The sequence below is a fragment of the Vidua chalybeata genome, chromosome 22 (assembly GCF_026979565.1).
Source record: "Vidua chalybeata isolate OUT-0048 chromosome 22, bVidCha1 merged haplotype, whole genome shotgun sequence".
Lineage (NCBI taxonomy): Eukaryota > Metazoa > Chordata > Aves > Passeriformes > Viduidae > Vidua > Vidua chalybeata.
The window spans coordinates 4,126,864-4,151,739 of record NC_071551.1 but is presented as its reverse complement, the minus strand read 5'-3'; the positions used below and the strand labels follow the sequence as shown (position 1 = coordinate 4,151,739).

Below are 24,876 nucleotides of genomic sequence, written 5' to 3'. Positions count from 1 at the left end.
CGGTGTTCCCACATTTCTGCTGCCATCGCGTGGCTGCGGGGATCAGCAGCGTGCTCCGTGCGGGAGAGACCCCGCTGCCGTCCCGGGGGGCTGCCGGCGGCACAGCTGCAGCCGGACCTGGACCCCCAGCCCTCTGCTGCACCCTTGCTCAGTGCTGTGGTGATGCTCCCCCCACAGCTGGAGTCCCTCCGTGCTCCATGGACAGGAGCTGGACACAGCTCCACGCACCAGGGAGGGCTCGATGTCCATCTCTAACTGCAGCGCTTGGCAGAGCTGCACTTGGTTTAATGTTTGGCTGAGTTCTCAGAATAAGGTACAGTAGCTCTGAACGCTTCTAAGGTGAAGAGTTCAGGCATCCAAATCAATCACTAAAGATTCTGATCTCCCAGTGCAAAGCCTGAGGGCTCTTGGGGCATGTCTTGGTGCCTCTGCAGGGATGTGTTGGTGGTGGCAGGGCTGGGTGCCCCAGCACCTCTTTGCTCCGGCCAGCACTGACTGCTGCAGCCCCCACCACGGCATCCCTCTGCCTCCACGCTGGACAGCACCACGCTGCTGGAGTGGCTCCTTGTCAGTTGCCACGACAAATCCGTGGTGTTTTTCCATTAAAAGGCCCTGTGCTCCAGAGGACTGCAGCGTCTTAGAGCACTATAAATATGTTTGTGAAGATTCTGCCTTCTGTCTGACCCCAGACACTCTCTGATACTGTGTGGGCGTTTCTGTTGATGGTTACACTTTGCCTGCAGTTTTTGTGTGCTTGTTGCCATGAAGAAATTTTGAATAAAAGCAGGATGAGGTTACACGAGCATGCTGGAACACTGTGAGGAGGATTTGCAATGCCTGTGACTTTGCTGCACTGCTAATCCTCCTGCTGCACTACTTCTGAGCATGATGGGAGCAATGGCTTGGCCCTTCCTTGTCCTTCTGTTGGTCAGGCTCACTGTTGTCCCTGCAGGCAGGTTTCCATTGTGTGTGCAATGTCCTACCATAGCCAGGACAATTTATTTTAGCATTTTCCTACTAAAAGGAAGCATGGTTTTGAGCTTTAAAAGGTGAAATGCCATCTCCTTTTCTGCCTTCTGCGTACTTCCCTTCATGCCCATGAAGAAGAGACATGGTTAGACTTCAGCATCTCTTTAATCTCTCCTTGTTGGAATTACAAAAAGTATATTTATAATGACAAAAAACATGATCAATTTTTGTGTGTTAAATCATGAACTTGCCTGTGAACACTTGCTGAGGTTTCTGCCCCTAGCTCCAAGCCTGGTCATCCAGAGCCACCATCTACACTGTCTCCATTCTTAGGGCAGGCAGAGGGAGCTCCCAGACCCCAAAAACCCTTCCTGCCTCGTCTGTCCCACATTTGAATTAACACTTCTTGAACAATCATAGCCATATAAAATAGACAGAAGGGTTTCAATCACAAACCCAAAATCAAAAGGTTTATTAATAGCTAGAGGGAACTGGAATTTAATATTTACTTGTTGTCTTGTCAATTCTCAGCATTTAGAAGCCCAGTGGCATGGGGATGATTCTATATATAGCAACTTTATTTGAATAGACAATATAGCTTCAAAGTAAATATTAATTCCATTATGCTATTAACAGTTATTTATCATGACAGAAAGCCATAAAGTTATTTTACTGGAATACAGCCAGTAAATTGCATCTCCTAGATGAGATACAACACATGTTGAATTCCAGCAGCAATTACCCAATATACTTTATATATGTTGGTGACAGACATGTTCCAACATGAGCCAAGCTCAGGCTCGGATGGAAAACCCTTTGCAGCCACCCTGGAGCCACAATGATGTGTTCCAGTGGCACTGGAGCCATCATGAGCCACTGGAGCCACTGCCCAGGGTCAGGAGCACCGTGCCACAGAGCAGAGACACACTGATGCTGCTTCTTGCATATTGTATATTTGACTTTTTCATTACCTAAATTACTTATTAAAAATCCCTCGTAATTGCCTGACTCCAAGATATGGCAAGAAGTCTAGGTTTTAGTTACATTTTTTTTCTAAAAGATGTTGTGCATTTAGAGTTGATCACTGAAAGGATGGGTTTTCTGCTGCTGTTGCCCTAAGTGCAAGTGTGTGTCCCTAGCAGAGGTGGGGTGGCCACTGGGGAATATAGGTATCATCATCAAGTGTTTATGGGGTTATAGTGCCTGTGCCAGCAGCTTCCACGTGCTCTGGTGTGATCTATGGATCAGCTTTTCCTCGTGCACAGGGAGCGGTGCAGAAGTGGGGGCACTTCCAGCTCTGCAGCATCCTGGGCAGAGGACACATCGATGGAGTCACAGCTGTGACAGGACAGAGGATGTTGCACAGTATTACAAATTTCAGTGAGTTTATGAAGGCTATCACTGATTGCAGTCTTTGGTGGGGACTGACCTTCAGCATATATTAGATCTTCCATTTTATAGCAGAAAACAATATCAGGGAAACATTAAGGGTCATCAGCTGTTGGATGCGCTTGTGCTAGCAGAACAATGAAGGCTGTCTGCCAAAGATTATTGACTTCTTGTTGTCTTTTATCCACAAAAATAACTCTTCTTATATATAACCTATGAGAGCTGTGCAGTAATGGCTGTTAGAGGAAAACCCCAATAGAGTATTGAATAAAACAGCTTTAAAGAGTTTTAGGTTTAGTTTCTTTAATGACTAAGAAATGTCAGCACCTGTGCACCAAGTGTTGCTCTAAGCAGAAGAAGAACATAAAGTTCATTGTATCATATTTGTAAATATTTTATATACTTTTGTGAGAACTGGAGAGAAAAAAAGATCATTTAATCAGAATCATCTGTAAGATCAACTAGATCGCCTGCAATATCAGAAGATTAAAACTGTGAGGTTGGCATTGGATTTTCAGATATCAAAGGATTGTCTCAGTGTGCAACCACCCAGTATTTGAATTGTAAAAACATATTTGAAATTGCTGAACTCTTGATTAAATGAACAAAATCTGCAGTGGATTTGGGATAGGTCGTGATTTTAACATTAGTTTATCAAAATCAAAGAAAAATGTGTAACAGTTGTTGAAAGTCCATGGTGGGAGGAAAACCCCCAAGTACAAGATTGTTAGCTGTAATGTTCCTTGATATCCCTGATATTCTGTAACCAGGAGAATACATTAATTAAAATAGAGATTGCAAGGTCAAGAGGAACAGCTGGGATTGATGCCTTGAGAGGCTACCTGGAACAGAGGCTAGACAGTGTTAAAGGAATAAAGTAGATTTATTAAAAGGCCATCCAAGAATACACCTTGGGCAGTGCAAGAGCCTGACCGAAGCTACCCCCAAGGTGGACGGTGGGTCAGGAGTTTTCACACTTTTATAAGTTTTGGTCCACTTACATATTGGGATTAATTACAATTGTCTGATTACAGCTTTAGGTTTGAAGTTCCATCCTCCCAGATTGCTCTCCTCAATTTGATATTGTTTACACTTTTTGGGCCTGAAGCTGCAACGGTGTCCTTGGTTCTTGGGCTGGAAAAGGATTGTTTTGTGTGACTGAACTGTGAGGAGAACTTGCTAACACTTTATATGGAGTTCAGAGTTATATACTAATGCAATACAGAATCTGGATAATATGAAAGTTAAAACTTAAGGTATCAGGGTCATTTTGGCCTGCACAGCACACATTGGAAAATCCCACCTACTGATGCCTGAATTCAATTGTGCCTTTATCTTCCAAAAAGATGTTGGTCATGAGGCAGAGATGGGCAAAGGTGGAGAGCTTGCTGCAGGCTTGGGAATGATGCTCCAAGGGGCTGATCACTTGTACTGGTCAAACATTCTGTGTATGGCCATGCTGGTTCTATCCCCTTTCTTTTAGGAGCCCAAGCAGGATGTCTTCCACCTGGCTAAGAGTGCCATGACAGGTTCCTCCAAGCCCTGTAGAGTCTGGGACAGGTGGCCTGTCCCCCTCTGCTGGGCAGGTGATGACTGGGGTTGGACCAACCACTGATGGGATGGGAGGGAAGCGTGGTTGAATCATTGAGCCAATTCCCAGCCCAGATGACAAGGAGCTGTGTGACAGGCTGTGCTTCTTGTGTGACAGGCTGTGCTTCACCATGAGCGTTGTTGGTACAAACAAGCCCAGATGCCCTGGGCATGGGGACAAGGCAGGGGAAAACTGGGGTGTCAGAGGCCACTGACAGATGGCCTTCGTCAGGAGCACAGGTCTGAGTGGCACAGCTGGGGACCTCGGTGCCAGCCAGGACATGAGTCAAGGCCATGCCCTCTCCAGTTCCCTCAGCGAGAGGCACTCAGAAACAGAACCTGAATTTTAATGTGTGTTTATAAAATGCTTCTGGTGGCATCAAATGACAGGCAGATCAGTTCTCCGCTTTCCACTGTGCCACATTACGTTTTACTGGTAGTTCTGATCAGGGCAGTTCTGCTTCTTCTCTTGTGTGAGTTGTTCTGAAACAACATTTTTGTGGCTCTTTCCAGAAGACTGCAGATGTTCCCCCGTTTCCTTCAGCTGCTGCTGCTGAAAGCCTTCCTATGCTCTGATAACACCCTTCTCCTTCCCATAGCTTCCCTTGACCCACTGGTGCACTCAGCACTCTCTTTGTCTGCCATCCCAATTCTGTCACCTTTTCTTTGGAACCCATTGGTGGCATCTTGGCCTTTTCTCCATCTGTTTCAAGACCCTCTTCTTCACCATAAAGTTTTTTGTGTTTTATATTGTTAACACATATTCTTGTCCTGATTTCACCCTTGTTTCCCTAGTTCCCTTTATCCCTTCCAGCTCTGTCTCCTTGTCCATCATCTCCTGTCTCTCCAGCCCTGTCCATCAGAGGTTGTATCCAAGGTATTTCTTCCTCTGTCCTTATTCACCTTGCTTGTACTTGCTCCATGTTCTTTGGGACACACAGTGGGCCTTGGTGTTTCTCAGTGAGTACCATGTGCCTTTGCACAGTGTATAAATGATTAACTGTGATGATGGTAAAATGTAGGGCACAGTGTGTTTTTTGACAGGAACTACATTGCTGTTGAGGATACATTTTGCTTCCAGTGATGTAAATGTTTTTCACCAAATAAAAGGAGTGTCTAGGACCTTCACAAAAGTCCTATTTTTATTGCATGAGGCTCAAGGTAACAAGCAAGACCTTGAAATGCTTCATCTGTATGGGCAAAGCATTTTTGTTACTGTAAATAAACAGAAGTGCCTCTGTACCTCTGACTATGGAATTTGGAATTTTCCTCTTCCAGATCTTTTAGGAACTTGTTCAATAAATAGGCTCTTAGGAGTGCACAGTCCTTCTCTGATCTTCACAATTTGATCTTCACAAAATTAAATTATTAATCAGATAACCATCATGCATTGGGGTCTGCCTTGACTTTGGGTCATTCATGGTCATTTTTTGAGTTTGGCATCATCAAAACACCGTGAAAAAGCATGGAAGAGTCCCAAGTGAAGAATTACAAAAACTCCCCCTCTCTCCATACTCTGGTGCCTAGGTAAAGTGTTTTCTATCCAGGCTCTTGGAGGTGCATCCTTATTTCATGAATGACTTCAGGGAGAGGAGCAATCCCCACCAGGAAGCCATCAAGAAAGTGGATTTTGTTATATTTTGCCAGGAAAAAAAAAATGCAGCACAGTTAATACTTCTCCAAGTCCTGTGGGATCTTGCTGACTAATGTGAAATGACAGTTGTCACAATATTCTGTATAAATACCCGTCTAGTTGCAGGTGTCTGTTCTATTTTTAATGTGATCCCACATTTCTTGCTGTGAGGGAGAAGGAGATGATCGATGGACCCTGCACCTATGTCTGTCATTTATGTTCTTGTGTTGTTTATATGAAATCCAGGCTTTTAATGCACTTGCTGGCCTACCATGGTAATGGTTATTCATGAATTTCACTGCCAAGTATGGACGAGGTGGTGCTGAGCTGATGGCTCCTGGTGACGTGGGCAATTGGGACTTCATTTGGGTGGCAGAGATGGTGGGCTGGGAGACTATAACTTGAGTTAAGGAAAAAAACCAAATATAAATAAATGAGGAGGATTTGTTATGTCTCAAATGAACGGTACAAGAACGGCTTCACACCATGGTTTGATAAATTTCAGGCTGTTTCTTTAGTTACAGTTTGATGTGTCAGAGCCATATGAAGCAAACATCCTCAGGTCACTGGGATTTTTCCATGTGGGTAACTTGAGCCATTCCTTTGTTAATTTGCATATATACATATCTGTTTGTAGCAGTACATATATTTACACTGCTATAGCTTACTCGCATACAGTCAATGAATTATTCATGAGGGACATTTTGAATTTCTATTCCTCAGCATCCTGCTTCATGCAGGCTGTTTCCTACCTCTGACCTCAGAGGTAGGAAAGTTTGTCTCAACGTGGGACACATTTGCTTCCCCACAGCTCTGGCAGGGGCTTCTTTTGAGCATGGCCAAGGGGAAGCACCTGGTGCCATGGTTCTCCCATCAGCCCAGCAGAACACGGGGTGCTGTGCACCCATGGAATGTCCTGCTCCCATGGCAACTCCAGATTCCTGTAGGCCGAGTAGGGAAAGTCGCAGCTCCCAGTGTGACCCCTGTGGCACTGTCCCACTGACTGGCGGAAGGCGCTGTTTGACGAATGGATGCGCTGTGCCAGGTTTTGGCAGCCTCAGACAGCCTTTTGCTTTTGAATAAAGCATTTCTGTAGCCTGCTCAAAATCTTCCAGTGGTGTTTACATTTTAATAGGCACTGCTGTAGAATGGAACATATTTTTATTGCTTACATTTATCAGCTGGAGCAAAAACCGAGTGCCTGGGTACAGCTTTGCAGGGAATTCACTCTTCTAAGTAATCAGTACATAAGACTATTTAGGAAGAAAATACCATAGAATTTTAACTTGTCAGAAAACCATGCTGTGTCTGCGTTTGATTGCCAATATACATCATCAGAAAGAAATTCTATTTAAAAATAGAATTTTCAGCAATGTCAGCACAGAATAAAATGAGTGGGAAGTGGAAAGTCACATTTCTTTGTTTCATGCTGAAAGGGAGACCTCTAATACTGTTGTTTTAAAAAGCAAAATTAAGAAAAGTATGTAAGCTTTGAGAGTATTTGTCCAAACATTTACAGTGGAAGGCTGGTTCACCTCCATGAGCGCCCTCATGGCAGTTTGGTACTGGGGGGTCTGGCAGGGGAGGCAGTGGTGCCCAGTGAAGCAGTTTTGGTATCATTCCTGCCTTGTGGTGGGAGCACCTGCCTGGTCCCATAGCTGAAGAGGTGGTTTGCAGCCAGAGGGCAGTTCCTGTGCCGTGAAATGAGCAGTGGGCGCTGCCAGTCCCCCTCCCTGGGACAGGATGTGCGGTCCAGGGCGATGGCCACATGCTACATGGTAAAGAGTGAACAGCCAGATGCCCCAGGGAAGCCTCTTCATCCTCTCCTGACCTTCCCAGGAGGCAGCTCCTTCAAACCTTGGATGCAGTTTAAAAATACACTTGCCAGGTGTTTGTTGTGAAACAGCTGCTGCTGGTGGGAGCAGGCACAGGCCGAGGGCAGGATGCCGTACCTGCCCTGCTCCACAGGCTGCTGCTCCTGGTGCTGGTGGGGCACAGCTGAATTTCAGAGCTGCCCTACTTGCAGGCTGTACTGTGACATTCACATTCTCTGGACAGAGAGACATAATTCTGTCTCTCAGGAGAAGCACAGATAGAAGAGAAAACAGTCTTTATCTCTGCTCCTTTGTTTTCCCCATGTGGAATGTGGAATGGAGATTGTTCACCTGCAGTGATTGCTGGGTTGGATTCTGGTGAAGGTTGTTTGGGGTCAGTGACCAGTGGGATCCAGCTGTGGCTCGGGCTCTCAGCAGAGTCACAAGTTTGTTAGTTAGGTAAGTAAGTTTGTAGAATAGTATAATATCTCTTTAAATAGTATATTAATGTATTATAGTATAGTTTTAATAAAGCTATCCTTCAGCCTTCTGATCTGGAGCCAGACATCATCATTTCTTCCCTGAGTCGGGCTCCACCACATTTTTTACCATAGGCTGTACCAATGGTTCTGGAGGCAGCGACATGTCAGCACTTCTCATCACCTGGCAGCTGGAGTGCCCTGAGAGCTGGCTCTCCAACCAGGACATGGCATGGCGTGATTTAGGAGGAAGCTCAGCTTTGGCAACCTGCAGGCAATTTGGGCTGATGGATCTGCTCGCTGGAGCTGATGGGCTCTGCTCAGGACAAACAGCTTTGTCTGCAGAGCTCCTGCCTGGGAACATTTCGGCAGTGGTTTGATGGGAAGTGCCGTGGTGATGGATGGGCAGTGTCCCAACAGACATGGGTTGCTTTAAAAAGTTAATCAGGTGTTTAAAAAAGTTATTCAGGTACTTTAAAAAGTTAAACTAAAGATTTGATTTGGGGTAGAATATTGAGTCATTACTCAGACCCTGTTTTCAGTTGAAAAAAGGGAATGCTGATGAATCTAATGCTCTCAAATCAATTTATTTTAAAACAAATTGACTTGATGTTTTGCTTAGCGTGACAATTTGCAAGCAGCAAACACCTATCGGCATATTTACCAAAGAAAAGTATGGATTAAATTGTAGTTAAAATAGAAGTTAATTTTCAATACATAGCAATTCCAAACTGTTTCTGTTGTCCATGTTGATTTTCCCCTCTCATTGCCTGCGGGAATGTTTCTCCTGTTCCAAATGCAGACAAGGCCCCAGGTCCTCTGGCAGAGGAGGAAGGCAGCTCAGAAGCCACAGCTGGCTGTGACAAAGGGAGAAGAGAAGGGAAAGAAGCCCAGCATGCAGCTCCCTTGGTGTCCCTGGCTGGTCCTGCTGCAGTTCCAGCACCTTGGGGGGATGGCTCACCACCTGCCCTTGGACCGAAGTATGGCCTGCAGAGACCTAGACTTGGAAAGATGTGAAATTAGGGGATGGTAGGGAAATAAAAGTGTAAATGATTGGGGGTTTAAAACAGTAGTTTGTTTTGACCTCAGCTAAATGATCTCTCAATAAGCCATGTCCTTCCTGAAGACACGGTGACATTTTCAAGGCTGTAGAGTGTTAAAGGTGGGGAGTTGGCAGCAGCCAGCTGGGATGGGCTCAGAACAAGAGAGGAATCCTTCTGCCCCTCTCTCCCACCAGCGTGGTCCACAGGTGTTACCTGCCAGCACTAGGGCAGTTTGGTCCAGCAGCTCCTCCACACCGTAATCCATCATGGCTATCTTTGCCTGGGAGTCCTGTCTTCTCTAGGGAATAAATGAAGCTCTGAAAGGGATAATTGTAGTAGCTCACACAGCAAAGTGAAGATAAAACACAGCAGTGATAGCAGAAGTGGTTATTATAATCTGCGTGCTCTGTAAAATGGGAAGGGACGTTTGATTATTGAGGTTAAGAAGTCTCTGTGTCACTGCTAATGAGTGTGGTGTCACAGGGATTCCTTCTTGCACTACTTTCTCTTTTTTTTTGGTCTGCATTTCTGAGTGTTTTTCACATGCTTCATCTGCTTCATGGCCTTTTGGATGGTATCTTCCCACTTTGGTAGGGATAATCCATCACATTCCAGAGTGTTGTATTATTAAGGCTGTGTGGTGCCCTTTGAGCCTGGCAGTGCTGGCCTTGCTGGCTAAACATGCATCACGTGCCAAGAGCCCTGTGGATCTATTTCTTTTGACCTCTCTCACTGCTAAAATATTGTCCTGTGGATATCAGATGAAAAGGGTACAATCCTATTTCTTCAAAGATCAGCCAATCTAGCCCAGAGGTGTAATAAAATTCCAAACTTTGCTTTTAGGAATCATCTTTTATAAGTAATATTTTTCAGAGTTAAGTGGTAGGTATACAGCTGAGAAATAAAATACCAAGGCTTTGTGCCTTGGAGCTGTGTAGGGTTCGTGTTGTGGCTGTGGCTTGGTTTCAGTAAGAGCTACATGATGTAAAGAGTATCCTCTGTTGTAAGGAAGGTGCTTCAGCACTGACTTAGTCCAGTCCTGCTGCTGCTTCTCTTGTAACAAGAAGTGGTGTGCAGTCTGCCCACAAAAACCTTCAAACATTTGGCCTGAAGCTCTTGGCCTCGGTGGAGAAGCTTTTAAGTAACTCACATGAATCTCAAGAACTCTGAAATACCTGGATTTGTTAGAGTTGAAATAAGGGCAGAGGCACTGGAAAGCCTCTGGTCAGCAGGACCCTGCTTGATCATGCAGGCCCTGGCCACAAACAACCTGGTCCATGAGCATCCTGGTCCACACTGGATGGGAATTCCCACACAGGGCAGGGAATACAGAGCCTGGCTCTTGTCAGGTTCCAGCAGTAAGACTCTGCTGGTTTCATGCACAAAATGGGCTGTCTGTTGCTAAAACAGACTCTCGCTGTCTGCCTGTGGGTCTTGTGCCATCAGCAGCTGTGTTCATGGGGAGGTTTTATGGCCACGTGGTGTCAGACAACAAATCCAGGCTGCCATGCGAACCTGGTCATTAAGATTCTGTGCTTTTGCCTGTTAATGGTACCACAGAATAGCGATAATTATATGAAGCATCATTTAACATCATTGCCAGTGTGCTCTTTGTTTATTTATACACATTTGCGTTCACAGTCAGCAGAACCCGGGCTCCAAAAAGCTCACAGTAAGAGGAATGTCCCGTGGCTATCACTCCATTAGGAGGCTGCAAGGATTGTCATTCATCTCCTTACACCTTGGGCCATTTCCTGAGTTGCCCAAGGGACCCTCTGTTTCTTTTCATTTCTTGGTTCACTCTTGCTCTACAGGAGGACCAATTCCCAGAGATAATGCCTGCCACTACTCCCTGCTTCCCTGGAATCCTCTGAAAGTTCATTAAACTTTTTACAGACATAAATTCAAACTGCTGAAAATTGCTGGAGTTTAGTGTGGGGAGAATATGAAAGGTTTTTTCATTCCTGATCAAGTGATCTGACTTTGTTTTAGTAAAACAATTTGGATGGCCAAAGCAGGGCTTCTGTTAGGAGGGCACTGGGTTCAGAAAACGTGTGTTGGCTGCCAGCACCGTGTCATTGTTCAAGAGTCAATCAAATTTGGTGTATCACACCACAGAGGCAGTGCCAGCAGCTCCCTCTGGATTTGGGTGGGAGGATTCTGCAGGTTTTCTGTCTGCATCTATAGTGCAAATGTTAAATCACCATTTTGAATTCGTCAAAGTAAAATGGTTGGGTACTGGAGTCACTGATGTGAATCCCCACCCTGCTTGTAGCTCTGATTCCCAAACTGCTGCCAACATCAATACATGATTTGTATTTATTTTTTGCTGGTGCTTGCTCCTGTAGTTCTTGGATAAAAACCTAAATATCCTAAATATTTTGGGACTTCATAAATCCTGTAGATGTATATGTAGAACTTAACCTGTGTCTACAATGAATTTCAGTTGATATTTACTGATAAGCCACATTAAGGAGGATCAAACACAGTCATGCTCCCATGAGTTCTGTGGGATGCAGGAGCCTTTGGTGGTTTCTCTGCATGGGGTTGAAACTCTTGACATGTTAAACAAGGAACAACCTTGGAAGTAAACATGTCTATTATCTGGAAGTCATGGGAGCAGATTGTAAAAATAGACTATATTTTATTTTACAAGGAGTCAGGGCATGACGTGCTATTCATAATTAGTCATAAACTTATCTCTGCTGGACTACTTTTTATGATGTTTTTATTTTTTATTGATATAATCATACTTATGCTGATCATTCCTCTGAGGCAGTAGAGGGCTCACTCCAATGGAAATGTCTCTTATTTTGCCAGTGGGTTCTTTCTGGGCTCTCTTGGACTGGGCAGTTTGCAGCAGTGTTGTTGTTTGAGCTAATTTTCCTGAGTGCTCACACCTGAAGCTGGAAAAAACCAACTGCATGTTCTTTGCTGCAGTAAAGAGGGGACTGTTGCTGGGGAGCACAGAACTCTCCTGTGTGACAGGGACTGTTCCCAGGTTTGGAGTGGAGGAGGTTCTCCCACTCTGCTGCACTGCTGTGGTCACTGACTCCGTCGTGGCTGCTGTGGAAGGAGCAGCGCAGTCCCTGTGATGTCCTCAGGTGTCGGGAAGCTGCATAGGGAAGGTTTCCTGTCAGACCCTGGCAGATGTAACCCGTGAGCTGTTACAGCCAGTGAAGACTCTGGCATACCTGACCTTGGCTGTCCTGTTCTGTGTGAGATGTGGGAAATGGTGGTGAAAACTCTGGGTAAGCGAGAGGCCAGGCATGTGAGCCGTGAAACTTTTCCATTTCATCTTCACTTCACAGGCTGGCTGCGCTCTTCTGGCACAGGCATCCTCAAAAGTGCCCTGCAACACTGAAATCACTTTGCAAACTTTTTGCTGTACCTGCAGGAGACCTTGGACTATAAAATAGCATTTTATTATCTGCATAACGCTGGACTCTTGCAGTAATGCCAATGTCAGAAAGATTGTTAATAAATAATGAGCAGCAGAATGAGCCAAGGGTTGACCTTTTGTGGAGCACCATCTGTCACTGGAGCAGCACTTGATCTTTCCTTCCAGCACTGATTTCTTTTTCCATCCCCCTTAGGGGATATTGTAGGTTTCACACTTTATTAATAGCTTTTGTCTGACTTGTAACAACTCTTGTAAAATTGAGAGGTTCCCGACTTTCATGGGAGACAAATATTTGGGGAACTAAATCATGGATGTTTGTGGAACTGCCAGTGACTATAAACAACCCTCCTCAAGCCAACTGTGCGTGGCTAAGGAGAGCTGCTTGGAAACATCCCCAGATCCCATGAGGTGGCAGAGTATCTTAGAGTATCCCTGGGATGCTGGATCATAGCCTGGATTTATAGATGCTGTGCTTCCCACTTTCTATATTGTCTGGAAATGGGAAGGTTAAGAAAGGGGGCAAAATCCAGGGAAAGAGTTTCCTGAGTGTTTTAAGGGAGGGCTTGCTTGTGTGCTCTATAGAAGCCAATCCAGCACACAGCAGGAGGCTGCCTGCTGGTGAGCAAATAAGTCACAGCAAGCACATGCTCTGGTCACTGTGGGGTAAGAACTGTATCTGTGTGGTCACCTGCTTTGGGAGGAAATTACCAGAAGATAAATGCCCCAGGTTTTCAGGCTGTTCATAAATAAGTACCTGTGAAAAGCAAGCAGGCTGGGGTGTAAGTGGCCCACTGAGCAATGCAGTTCCAGTTTGTTCTCACCCCCTTCTGTGGCACCAGTGCCATCAGCTGAAGGAAATGATAGTCAGATGTGATCTGTGCAACATTTCCTTCCTCACTTCTTTGTAATCCAAAGCTTTGAATCATAGAAACCAGATGCAGGGAAAATCTATCAGGTGATTCCTCCTGCTGCTGGAGCCAAAGGTGGATTATGCCCTGGGGTGTGTTCCCTAATGTTTTGTAGAAACTCCAGTGTTCCAAATGATGAAACTTCCATCACTGGGCCAGGAGGTGAGTCTGACACATGATAAATCATCCTGCCACTGAGGCTTCTGTAATGTTCTGCCTGAGCTGAGGAAGAGTTTTCTTCTTTCTACCTACTGTAAATTTCTGGCAGTCTACATAAGTCCTAGTCCCAGTGTCTGATGGTTTCTTCTCTCCACATCCTTCTTCCACCCACATGGGTAGTGGGACAGGGCCCAGCTCCTGGCGGGGGAGTTTTTCATTGTCCGTGTCGGTTATTTTGAAGATAACTCTCATTTGGCTCATTTTAGCCTCTGCATCCTGACTCAGCTGGAAGGAGGAGTTTCTATCATAACTCCCTACATATCATCTGTAACTTTACATGGAAGGGTTTACTAGCTCAGTGCCTTGCTGGATCCTGTTTCAGAAGCATATTCTGCTTTGACGTGGCTGCAGTTTGGATGCAAATCATTCCCCTTCCCACTCGTTAGCACAGGCTGATGGTTGTAATTATATTTGTAACGTTAGAGACAGAGCGCAATAGCTCCAGTTGAAGAGTCTTCCCTGAGTGACATTCCTTCAGAATTACTTGCCTTTTGGGCAACACAGTGTGGTTAAATATAAAAGTGTTTGAAGCCAGACGAGGGCGGTGCTCAGCTCTCCTGATGAAGTGGGAGCGTGGGGTCCCTCTGGGTGAGACAGGGTCCCTGACCCCACTGTCTGCTTCGCTTCCCTTACTGCACCAGGGTTTGTAGTTCCAGGAGTTATTTTTGGTCCCAGCCTCGCATCAGTACCCCTCCAGTTTATGTGAAAAGTGACCTTTGCCTGCATCCTCCTGCTCCTGTTCTCCCTGCGCAGTCTCCCTCCCCTGAGAATATGCTGACAGGAGCTTTCTGCGTTCCCCGTCACTCTGGAGTAATCTAATGGCTGGAAAAGACAGAAAATGTAGAACTTTTCTACTTTGTCTCCACTGGCCACTGGCAGTTTTATTTGCTTACCCAGAATTTTTCTCATGGAACTGCTGTTCGTCAAGATGAGCCACATCCTCCTCCTGAGCTGCAGAAACAACTTTATTTGATTCAAAGTATGTGGAAAGATAAAACTTGAAAGTCAATTGACTTAAATGTGGAAAAAAAAGCAGCCTGGTTATTATGGCGTATGCTAAATTTTAATAGCATTTAGAAAGTGTTTTGTGGGGTAGAAAGAAGCAGCATACCCATCAAAGCTCAGCTGTGTTCTGGTTTATAGTGCAGAACACTTTGCTGCTGCCATCCAAAGGCTTTAAAATGTAATAAGGCGCAGTTGAACCCAAGGGTTCCAGGATCTCTGTAAGGGCAGACACACACACACAGAGTGGAATAAAAGGCTCCAGTGCAGAGCAGGTGTGATCAAGGCAGAGATGCTTTTAATGGAAAAGCCTCTTTGACTTTTCTGTTTCATAGAAAATTATCTACTAATGTGTACAACTACTTAACATGTCATATTTAAAAAATTTTGGAGGCTTGGAGTATCTGTAATGCTATTTTGCTTCATCTGTTTAAAAAACCCCACCACAGTTGCAGTAATGTACTAATCTATTTTTAAATATGCTGAAAAAAATCAATGAGAAGCTGCAGTTCTTTGGTTAAAAAGTAAACCCAAAGAGTGAGTTATTGCACCGATTTGACATCCTGGTTGTTTTTTCTGACTTGAGCAAGCACTGTCACAGCTGATGCCTAGTTTTCATCTGTAATTTTGTTTTTCATTGTATTTCTTTGGTAGACATTCTGGGCTTTCTTGTACAGATTTATGGGCCTTTCATCTTTATATGCTAATAATATGTTGTTATGCACTTTCTGCAAACTACTGCAGAGACTGAAGCCCGTAAGTCTCTCCCTGGGTTCATTCAGGTCTTCTGTCCTGTTACTGAATGCATGGCTTTCTGGGAATTCTACCAGAATGGCTTTCTGGGAATTCTCCAGTCACTGCTCCTACCGAGGTTCCCACTGGGAAGTGGCTGTCAACCACTTGGGTGCTTTCCTTTTTTAATTTGGGCAAAGATGCAGATGGCAGATACCTGGGGAGTGGAATAAAGAGGTTACACAGCCAGCAGTGCCAGGAATTTCAAGTAAAAATGGTGAACAGTGGAACATGTTGACTGGCATCAACATAATTAGATGCTAGAGATGAGATACTCTGATGTGTTTGCAGCATCATTCATTAAAATGTAAATTATAATTGTGTACATAAATCATGTTTCTCATAGATCTCATTCTCTCTGCCACTAGAATAGCTGCAGCGTGGAAGGTTGTTCAGGATTTTGGATAATGCCTTCAGGTGTTCCTCATGTCCTGATGTGCCTTTCATCTTCTTCCAGTGCATCTTGTGCTGGTGGCTGTCAGGAACAGGAACTGAGGCTAAAAGGGGATGGATCCAGTATGGTAATGGCTTGGTTTCATGTCTGCAAGTGGATAATTCCCCCAGATTAAATACAGAATGTGTTTCTGTGAATATTTGTTTACCAATGTATTTTAAGGATGCTCCCTCACACACACACACACACAGGTGTTGGACCCCACAAACACAGGAGTGGCGGAGGGGGAGACATCAGCAAGAGCCATGTGTCCTTCAGCTTCTCTGGGGTCTGGCTGGGATAACCTGTGCATGGTGAGGAGCAGAATTAATCCTCAGCTCTGAGCAGCCATGCTGCCTTTGTTAAAGCCAGCTGTGAAGCACAACTCCTGCAGATGTACAAATGCCCCATCAATAGTGTGGTGGCTCATTGCCTTGGCCCCGGCGCGTGCAATCTCCATTATTTGCACTGCTGGTAAAGCAGCATTTCCAGCAGATCTGCACTACTCCATTTAGCTGGGAACAATGATTTATTCCCCCCTCGCCATCGGACATCCTCTGCTTCCCCAGCTAATAACGAGCCTGGCTGTGAGGAGAGACACGGGAGGGATGGCTCTGCTGTGAGGAGGGGATGGAAGGGAAGGCTCTGCTGCAAGGAGGGACACAGGAAGGATGGCTCTGCTGTGAGCAGAGGCAGCACACCAGACGTTGGGAAGACAAGCTCCCACTCCCCATTGGATGGCGTTAAAACATGAATGTTCCTTACAGCCACAGTTCCTTACAGTGAGTTATCAGCTGCCATAGACCTTCCTTCCTTTCCTTCCTTTCCTTCCTTTCCTTCCTTCCTTCCTTTCCTTCCTTTCCTTCCTTTCCTTCCTTCCTTCCTTCCTTCCTTCCTGCCTTCCTGCCTTCCTGCCTGCCTTCCTTCCTGCCTTCCTGCCTTCCTTCCTGCCTTCCTTCCTGCCTTCCTTCCTGCCTTCCTTCCTGCCTCCCTGCCTCCCTTCCCTCCCTCCCCTCCCTCCCCCCTAAGCCGACATGGTGAGTGTGCTTCAGAGCAGAGTACTTCTCCCTCCTCCCAGGGATCCCCTGCCCTGCAGGTGAGCACAGGGACATTTTGTGGCTTTGTTTGTTGTTGAAGTGCAGAGATGACATTAAAAAACTTCTCTGACTCAGCACTTCTGGCATTTAGAGTAACCTGGTTAGAAGAAAGGCAGGCTATTGGTCAGTCACTAAGCAGGGCAGGGATGGGGCAGGGCACAGATCAGTTGCAGGCAGGGCAGCTTTTCCAGCTCTCAGGAATCCCTGAGTATCTGCTGCTGGTGGCAGAAGGAACAGATCCAGGAGACCTCTTACTGCCTTTTTGGCTCCACACAGCGAGCTCACCTGTGGGTGATGGGTGAAGTGCCTGCACATGGTCAGTGGGTAAGGGCAGAGGCTGGTCTGCACCTTCTGCTGTGAGGTTACATCTCATGTGTGATGGATGGGTGCAAGGAGAATCCATATCCCATGAAAAGGACAGAGAAGGGCATCCTTGCTGTGCCACTTTAGATATTTCCCCTCTTTCAAACTGTTCTAACTGGGCAAACCAGTGTGACAGGCAAAGGAGGAGATTTGTGGGTATCTCTGTCCAGCTGTTCTGCAGGAACCTTCACCAGCCACGTGTTTCTGCTGTTAGTGCTGACACAACAGCAGCTGGGTTTCACAGCTGCCTGCACGTGTGGGCTGAGCCATTTGTCCATTTCAAAGCCTGAACTCTTCCAGGGTCATCACTTCCCGGGATGCAGCCTTGTCTCTGGAAGCCGCACAATTCAATTGCAGGTACTAATTGACCACTGCTTTCAAGATCTATCTGCTAGACAGCTTTTAATCCATTAAATGTGTGTGTGTTTTTAACATTCAAATGCTGTTTGGTACGGAATCAAATGCCATACGGAATTTTAAGTGCCTTCCAAATATGTGGCTTTTGTCAATCAGCATTTGAACCTCCTGAAGGAATGAAATCAGGTTTGCTTGACAAGCTATTTCCCATGGAACCAAATTGGTGAGCATTAAATGCATTAAAACATCCTTTAATTTCTTATTAATTGAATCCCATATCAATTTTTTTCCACTGCTTTGCCCAGGACTGATGTTAGACCAGTCAGCCCAACGTGAAAGAATGAAGGGTTCATTCTGCTTGACCTTTTTTGGTATTGATTAAGAGAGAAATTATACAGAACTTGCCTCTTACATCCTGCAAATGATCAACATGTGCATTGTTGCCTCTGTGTTTGAAATAAAAGTGTGTAAAATGGGGCAGGTGACAAAACCCGGGCATGATTGGAACGATTGGTTTGGATGCTGGTCCCTGATGGAGTGCAGGGAGTTGGTACTGAAAGGGCATTTGGACTGGACCTGGTGGGGACATGTGTCAGCCACATATGTCAGGTACAGAAGGGCTGATAACACGGCTGTGGTTTCAACCTCCGTCATCGGGGGAACAGAAAGAGTGACATTTTTTTACTTTATTCAGTAATATAGCAGAAGAAGCCAGCAGAGAAGCCTGCAAGTTTCCTTAATCCTGGAAAAAACTGTGGAGATTTTTTTTTTTTTAAACATTCTTGCTTCAAGCTTAAGAGTGTTCTTATTTGGGAATCTGTTTCCAGTTATTTGCAATGTGCTAATTACCCAGTGGCAGAACCTAAGTGGGTGTAAATTGTCATATCTCTGCTGACTTCAGTAGAACTGTGGCAATTTGCACTTCAGGAGGATCTGTTGCCTAGATTCTTGCCAAATTTGAAATCCCTTTGCTCTAAGTCGGATGGGGAGCCTCGGGCTCGAGGGAATACAGAAGAAAACAAGCATTTCGCAGGGCTTAAAATCCTGCTCGTCTCATTGATTTGTTGGAGCTCATGTTTGTTATTCAACCCGCCGCGGAACGTAATGGATACTCGAGCCATCCCACTGATGAGCAAGGAATCCTGCCTCTGATCGCGCCGTTGCCTTGGAAACCACTGCGGCGGTTCCCACGCGGGCTCCCCGCGGGCCGGGGGCACCCGCGATAATTCGGCGCAGAGCCGGCAGCGGCACGCACATCCCTCCAGGCGTCAGCCTTTTGTCGCAGCCGCTGCCGTGACCTGCATCCGGCCAGCACCTCGGAGAGGCAGCCGTGTGGCTGGGGGCGCCCAAAAACCCCCTGCCTCCCCCCAGCGCCCGTGGTTTGTCAGATGGATCACCCGTCCTTGCAGAGCAGGCTGCTCGGGATAAGCCTCGCGTGTGTGTGTGAGTGTAAATCACTGGTGGGGGATTCCAGGCAGCAGGGCATAAATACAGATCTTGTTGGTCATCGAGCATCCTGACAGCTCCTCATGTAATGGCCACTTAATTGATTAATCCTAATAGAGAAGATTCATGCTCTTATCTCCCTCCACATCTTTTTCAGCTCTGTGTCATCTTGGAAGACAACAGAAATGGCTCTTGCATGGATGAGAGCCATGGAGAAGGTGGTGATGATGGCAGAGCCTTGAAAGCGTCAGTGTTTGGCATTTGTTTGAGTCGGTGGCTTAGGTGATGCAGCCCTTTCTGCATCTCTTTTACTGCCTGCACGTACGTGGCAGAGAGCTTAATAACCCTCCAGCGAATGGGCTGACCTTCTTAAAGGAGATAAATCCACAGGCATTGAGAGATTTTTCCAGAATCTTATTTATAGACCATCTGCTTGTATGTCTTATCCCTTTCCCCTTCAGGGGAGTTTGAAGACTGTGAGACCCCATTTCCAGCTGAAAGGGGGCAAAGATTGGGGTGTGGGAAGCAGAGTGGGCTGCAGAGGTGACCTCTTGGCAGCACCCTTGCACTGACCTTGCCTGCCCATCCCGTGTTTATGAACTACTAAATGTTAAGGTAAATACAAGTATTGATTTCATAAACAGGTGTAATGGACCAGGTAGCAGATTTTTATGTACTTTGGGCCTAATTCATTAACATTTTGCCTGTATAGGCGTATCATTATCTTTATGTGGCTCCTCTGGTTGGCCATATGGGTTTGTTGGCTGCATAGTATTTTTCAGCAAGGATACAGCAAACTTGCCATCTGGGTGATGTTTGCCCAACTACTTGAAATAGTTTGTTTTTTTTTTTTTAAATATGGATGTGAGAAGTCTCTGTTATCTAGGATTTTACCATGGGTTGTGCACAGTTTGCCCCCCTGACTACTTGAAATAGTTTGGTTTTTTTTTTTTTTTTTAAATATGGATGTGAGAAGTCTCTGTAATCTAGGATTTTACCATGGGTTGTGCACAGTTTGCCCCTCCTCAGTGGTGATGGCCAAAACAGCACAGGGTGTGAGGAGCTGGCTGGGGGCCTGTGAACAGCCTCTCCATGCCATGATCTGCAGAGTCACCTCTGTCCTGTTCTGTGCTCAGCTCTGCAGATACTGGGGGAGGTGGCTGGGGAACTCATGGAAAAAAAAAAAAAAAACAAACTTGTTTCTTTGCAAACATAGTTGATATTCCAATAATACAGGTGTATTTTATTGCACTGCTCCTGAATTGGTGCATTCCATAAAGTTGATTTATGGATGCAGAGACGACGGCAACTGAACTGCAGGAGCCATTGGTATGGGGGGGATGTACTGGAGTATGGCTCAGCTGTGGAGCTGGGATGATGCTGCTCCTGCTGGGGAATTGTCACCTGGGAGGTTGAGTCCCAGGAAAGGAAGGATGGGCCTGCTCTTGGTGACAGAACACTGACCAGTGTGGCCAGGGAGCTTGGTGAGCATCACAGCTCTGGTCAGCGTGGCTCTCCTTGCCTCACTGGTAGGAAAAGAGGGAATGTGCAATACCATATTACTGAGCAGCATCTGGAAAACTGCCCTTAGACCTCACATTTCTGTTTGTAACCTTTGTAAAAACACTATTTCCCACTGCTACCTGGGTTTTATAATGTCAGTATCCTAAACTCTGCCTCCCAGTATTGCATCGTGCATTTGGCGCTGCCTTCTCTGTTCTCTGTCCCCTGGAGCACATCTATTTTCTAAGCGGGCTTTCAAAAATAGTTAAAAAAAAAATTCATATTCATGGTAGACTTTGCTGTTGGCAGGGGAAGAAGTTTTCATCACAGTCTGGAGCAAAATGCACAGCAGATCTGTAAGTGAAGTTCACCTTTAGCATTCCAGGTTGTTCTGGCTCTGACAGAAAGCCATTGTGGCAGATCATTATCTGCAGAGATTCCTCTCCTTTGGGACTCTGCCTTGCACAGAGCCATTGCATTGGTGGTTAATGCAGTGATGTGAGGTGCTGTGGGGCAGCCAGCTGCACCAGTGCTCCAGCTCTTGTGGTGCTCCTGCCTCCAGACCTTCCCTCCTCCTCGGGAAACACGAGTTCCCTACTATTCACTTTTCAGATTTTATCCCACCTAGTGCTTCACTGTCACCTGGCTTTTCCTCTGTGAAGTGCAAAATTAGGCAGTTGCATTTAGATAATGGGAGTGATTGCCCCAAAGCATGTGTAGCCCAAATGTGCAGTTCCTGCTCAGTGTTGTACCTTCAGTAAATGCAACAGATCTGCAGTCAGTCCTGTAGTGCCACTGGCAGAGATGGGATTCACTGGAGCTGTTCTGGAATTTAGGGAAACTAACACAAATCATGTATAACACTTTTAGCTGGAATACCAAGTCCTTGCATCTTACATTTTGACATGTCTATTATGTGTATGCAAATTCAGTCTTTTCTGCATAATTTCCTTGGAGATAAATGTTTTATTAGTTAAGGAAGAGGACACAATATGTTAATGGGAGATAATGAACACGTAGCTTGTGACTGGGAATATAGCAATGAGAGAGATTAGCATTTACATCACTTTTATTCTTGGAGGTGTGTTCTAATTTCCCTCTGCCCAGCCTGGGGATGTCCTGGTGATGCAGGACATGCTCAGTTAAATTTTCTGTGTTTACCAACATTTTGCAGACTGGAGGATCTTTCCAGCTCTCATCAGTCAATTTAGGGTGGCTTGCACACCCATTGAATGTTCTTTGGAGTTCCTTAACCTCAGACAGCATGTGCTAATGGCTCTTATGGCATGTGCAATCCTTTGGGTGCTTCAGAGAGGGAATAACAGCAGCAGTGGGGCACAATGGGGCCATGAGCAAGGTGGTACTGTGTCATTTATAACTCTATATACAATGGAGGAGTGCAGCGTTCAGGGGACATTGGTGCAGAGCAGAACAGAAAACGACAGGTCAGATCAGGAAAATGGGCTGTTTTATGAGAAGAAATAAAAAGCTTGTTTAATCTGGCAAAACCAGGGCTGGGAAGTGATGCACTTGTTCCATCTACAAATGTCAAAGAAATAAAGTAGGGAGGTGAAAATAATGTAAAACGAGGGCTGGCATTGGCACAGGAATGGCCAGAGCAAGAGTGGCTGGAGGTAAATGCACATTCAAGAGTGTCCCTGGTTTTGTTGGAGTCTCGAGTCTCTGTGCAAGTCAGGTGCCAGCTGCAGGGCTCATGAGGACAGAAGCAGGTGGGAGGCCAGAGGATGCCCATGGTGTTCACACATGGGAGCACTGAGCTTGATGGTCAGGAGCTGTTGGTGCTGCTGAACGCCACAGCAGGGCCACTCTGGGCAGGAGGGGTCCTTTTTCTTCTTACTGTATTTCGTTTTTTTCTCCTCTTCAGAATATAATTAGATTTTTGTTGTGTGTTAGGATGGGCTGAAATGTTATTTGAGGTTAAGCCGTGTGGCAGAGTCATTACAGGACCCTGGAAAAGCTCCACCCATTCTGAAGCAGCAAGTTATGTACTCATGAGACTTTAAACACCACGTGCTGTGCAAATACCTGTCTGCATTATTCTCCAAACGACTCCATTTCACATGCTGCTGCTGTCATCATGATGAATCGTTTCACGTACAGCTTTGGGATGATGACTTCTAAATTTAGGGCTTGGCTTCACGGAGCCTCCCTGGCTGTGGGTGTATGACAAAGAGCAGTTCTGCTCGTGGGTGCCAGCAGCAGAGCTGGATGGCTGGCGCTGCCATGTGCTCGTCCCCCTCACACAGCTGAGCTTTGCTCGTGTTTAAATAAACACTGTGCAGTTGTGTAAACGGGGATAACCCATACTTCACTGGCGAGCCCGATCTTGCAAAGTCAGCACCTTCTGCAACTGAAAGTGCCTCTTTTTGTGTGTTAAGAGAAAAGAGGATGACGGGGATGATCACAACAAAACACACAACCTGTAGAAAAAAGCACTTTCCTAAAGCTGCCTGTGCTGATGTGCAGGCACAGGTCTTTGGGTGGGTTGCATTGTGCTTGGAAAGTTTTAGTGGCCTGAGGACCCTCCAAATACTTTGTTTCCTTGCACCATTTTTTGTGTGCCTTAAAGTTACCTGAGAGGAGTTTTACATTTCAAACTGGGTTTGTGCTGTTGGCAGTATAGTAATGGAATTAATAATTATGTTTTTGTAGAACTAATAATCACATATTAATAGAATTTCCATTTGCAAAGTGCATTACAGCTGGTCTGTAATTAATTGGATACCTCGGTGTAGTGGCACCGAGCTGTATCAGAGATGCCAGAGTGAGATCATTAGAGGAGTGAATCAGTTTTTAGGGGCTGTGTTTCACTCTCGCTTGCTGGAGCAGCCAGTTTGGTGAAGAACTCACTTCAGGCTATGCATCCTCCCAGTTGCTCATGCTCTTGCTGCTTTTCTGCTTAACCATTCTTTTCCTTCGTTCTGTGTGTATGTCCACTTGTTCAGTGTCTGGGTGATGCTGAGGATGGTTCCTCTGAGCTCCTTTGTTATTTTTTAAACTGCACTCGTAGATGTATTTACTGACAAGGTAAACAGCAAAGTTACTGGGCTCCTGTGGAGTGCACCTTCATTTACTTTAGGTAGTAGAACCTGAAGAAGATTGTCTCAGTGGCAGAAAATAAGGCTTCTGGTCCACCAGAGGTCACATGGGACTATGCCATGTGCCAAGCCTGGGTCTGTAGCAGCTCCCCTGACACATGGGGAGGTGAGTGCTGCCCCATGCAGCACGGGCAGCAGCCACAGACCAGAGATCCCTTCCCACCCAGGATCTGACTGCTTTCTCCTCTACAGTCACAAAACAGTTTTGGTATTTCATAAGAAGTCTGTCCACTTAGAAGAAAGTAATTGATACAAGCAATTTCAGCCCCCTTTAATGTAACAGATCTCAAGTGTGAAACCTCCTTACTTAATGATCAGCATAAAATAAAAGTCCTTTTTTAATGTTAGTTCTCAGTTAATTTTACAGTTCGGTTGAAGTGAAAATATCGTTAAACAGGGTAGCATTAAACTTTATACTTACTGGGCCTCCCCTGCTCTGCCAGGGAGAGGTGAGTTGGTGTCTTGACAGTCACGGTCAGATCCAGCTTAGCCTGAGTCCATCCCTCTCTTTTCCTTGACGTCATTAGAGATACACCTTTTTATTACAAACTCAACTTGCAAGCAAACCCTGACATAAAGTGACGATATTTTCATATTACAAAGCATACGCTGGCATGGTGAAGTGGCATCCCTCATATTAAAGAGGCAGTGGCTAATTTGTGAGGGGTGCGCACTGAATTTAAACACCAAAAAGGTTTGAAGGTCACCTTTGCGAACACTACGTTCAGCTGTCCTGTTTATTTCAGCTCTGAGCTGGCAGGAGCCCTCGGTGCTGGTCCGAAGGCTGTGCGGGCGGCAGAGGAGGAGGATGAGCGAGCTGCCGGGAGGAAGCACCCGCAGCGCCTCAGCAGTGGTTCCCCACCCGCCTGCAAGGAGTTTTGAAGGGTACGGGAGTGCGCAGCTTTGTGCTGCTGACAAAGGACGGGATGTGGTTTCAGCTTCTCCTCCCACTGCCTTCCTGTCCTTCCATTAAGTGCGGGTTTGATTGATTCTGTAGTGAGGCAGGCAGGAGCGAGCTTCCTTACCCGAGGCAGGGTTCGTAAACCGACACGTTTGCTCTTTTTAAACCCAAACCAGATGCATCAAAATGCAACATTGCCACTGATGAACTTGGGAAAATAAGGGCAGAATAGCATTTTTCAATTTAAAAGAGGGTTAATGCTGGAAAAGAAAATAAAATGAGGAGAGAAACTCTTGTTTGCTTGAACTGCATGAGACACAGTTGTTAGAGAAAGAAATATGAAGCATTCTCTGGTAATTTGGGGAAATACAGGGATTCTGGGAGTCAAAAAGTCCAGCTTCAGGAAGGTAGGACCA

The 24,876-nt window shown here is 45.7% G+C and overlaps 1 protein-coding gene and 1 long non-coding RNA gene across 5 annotated transcripts in view; both read left to right on the top strand.

Annotated features, from left to right (window-relative positions):
• Positions 1 to 24,876, top strand: part of CAMTA1 (calmodulin binding transcription activator 1) — a 237,283-nt gene that overhangs the window by 88,960 nt on the left and 123,447 nt on the right. The gene's annotated exons all lie outside the window — the stretch shown is intronic.
• On the top strand, positions 18,700 to 19,334 carry LOC128798783 (uncharacterized). Its single transcript, XR_008434542.1, has 2 exons — positions 18,700 to 18,934; positions 19,095 to 19,334. It is a non-coding gene; the product is annotated as an uncharacterized LOC128798783 (long non-coding RNA).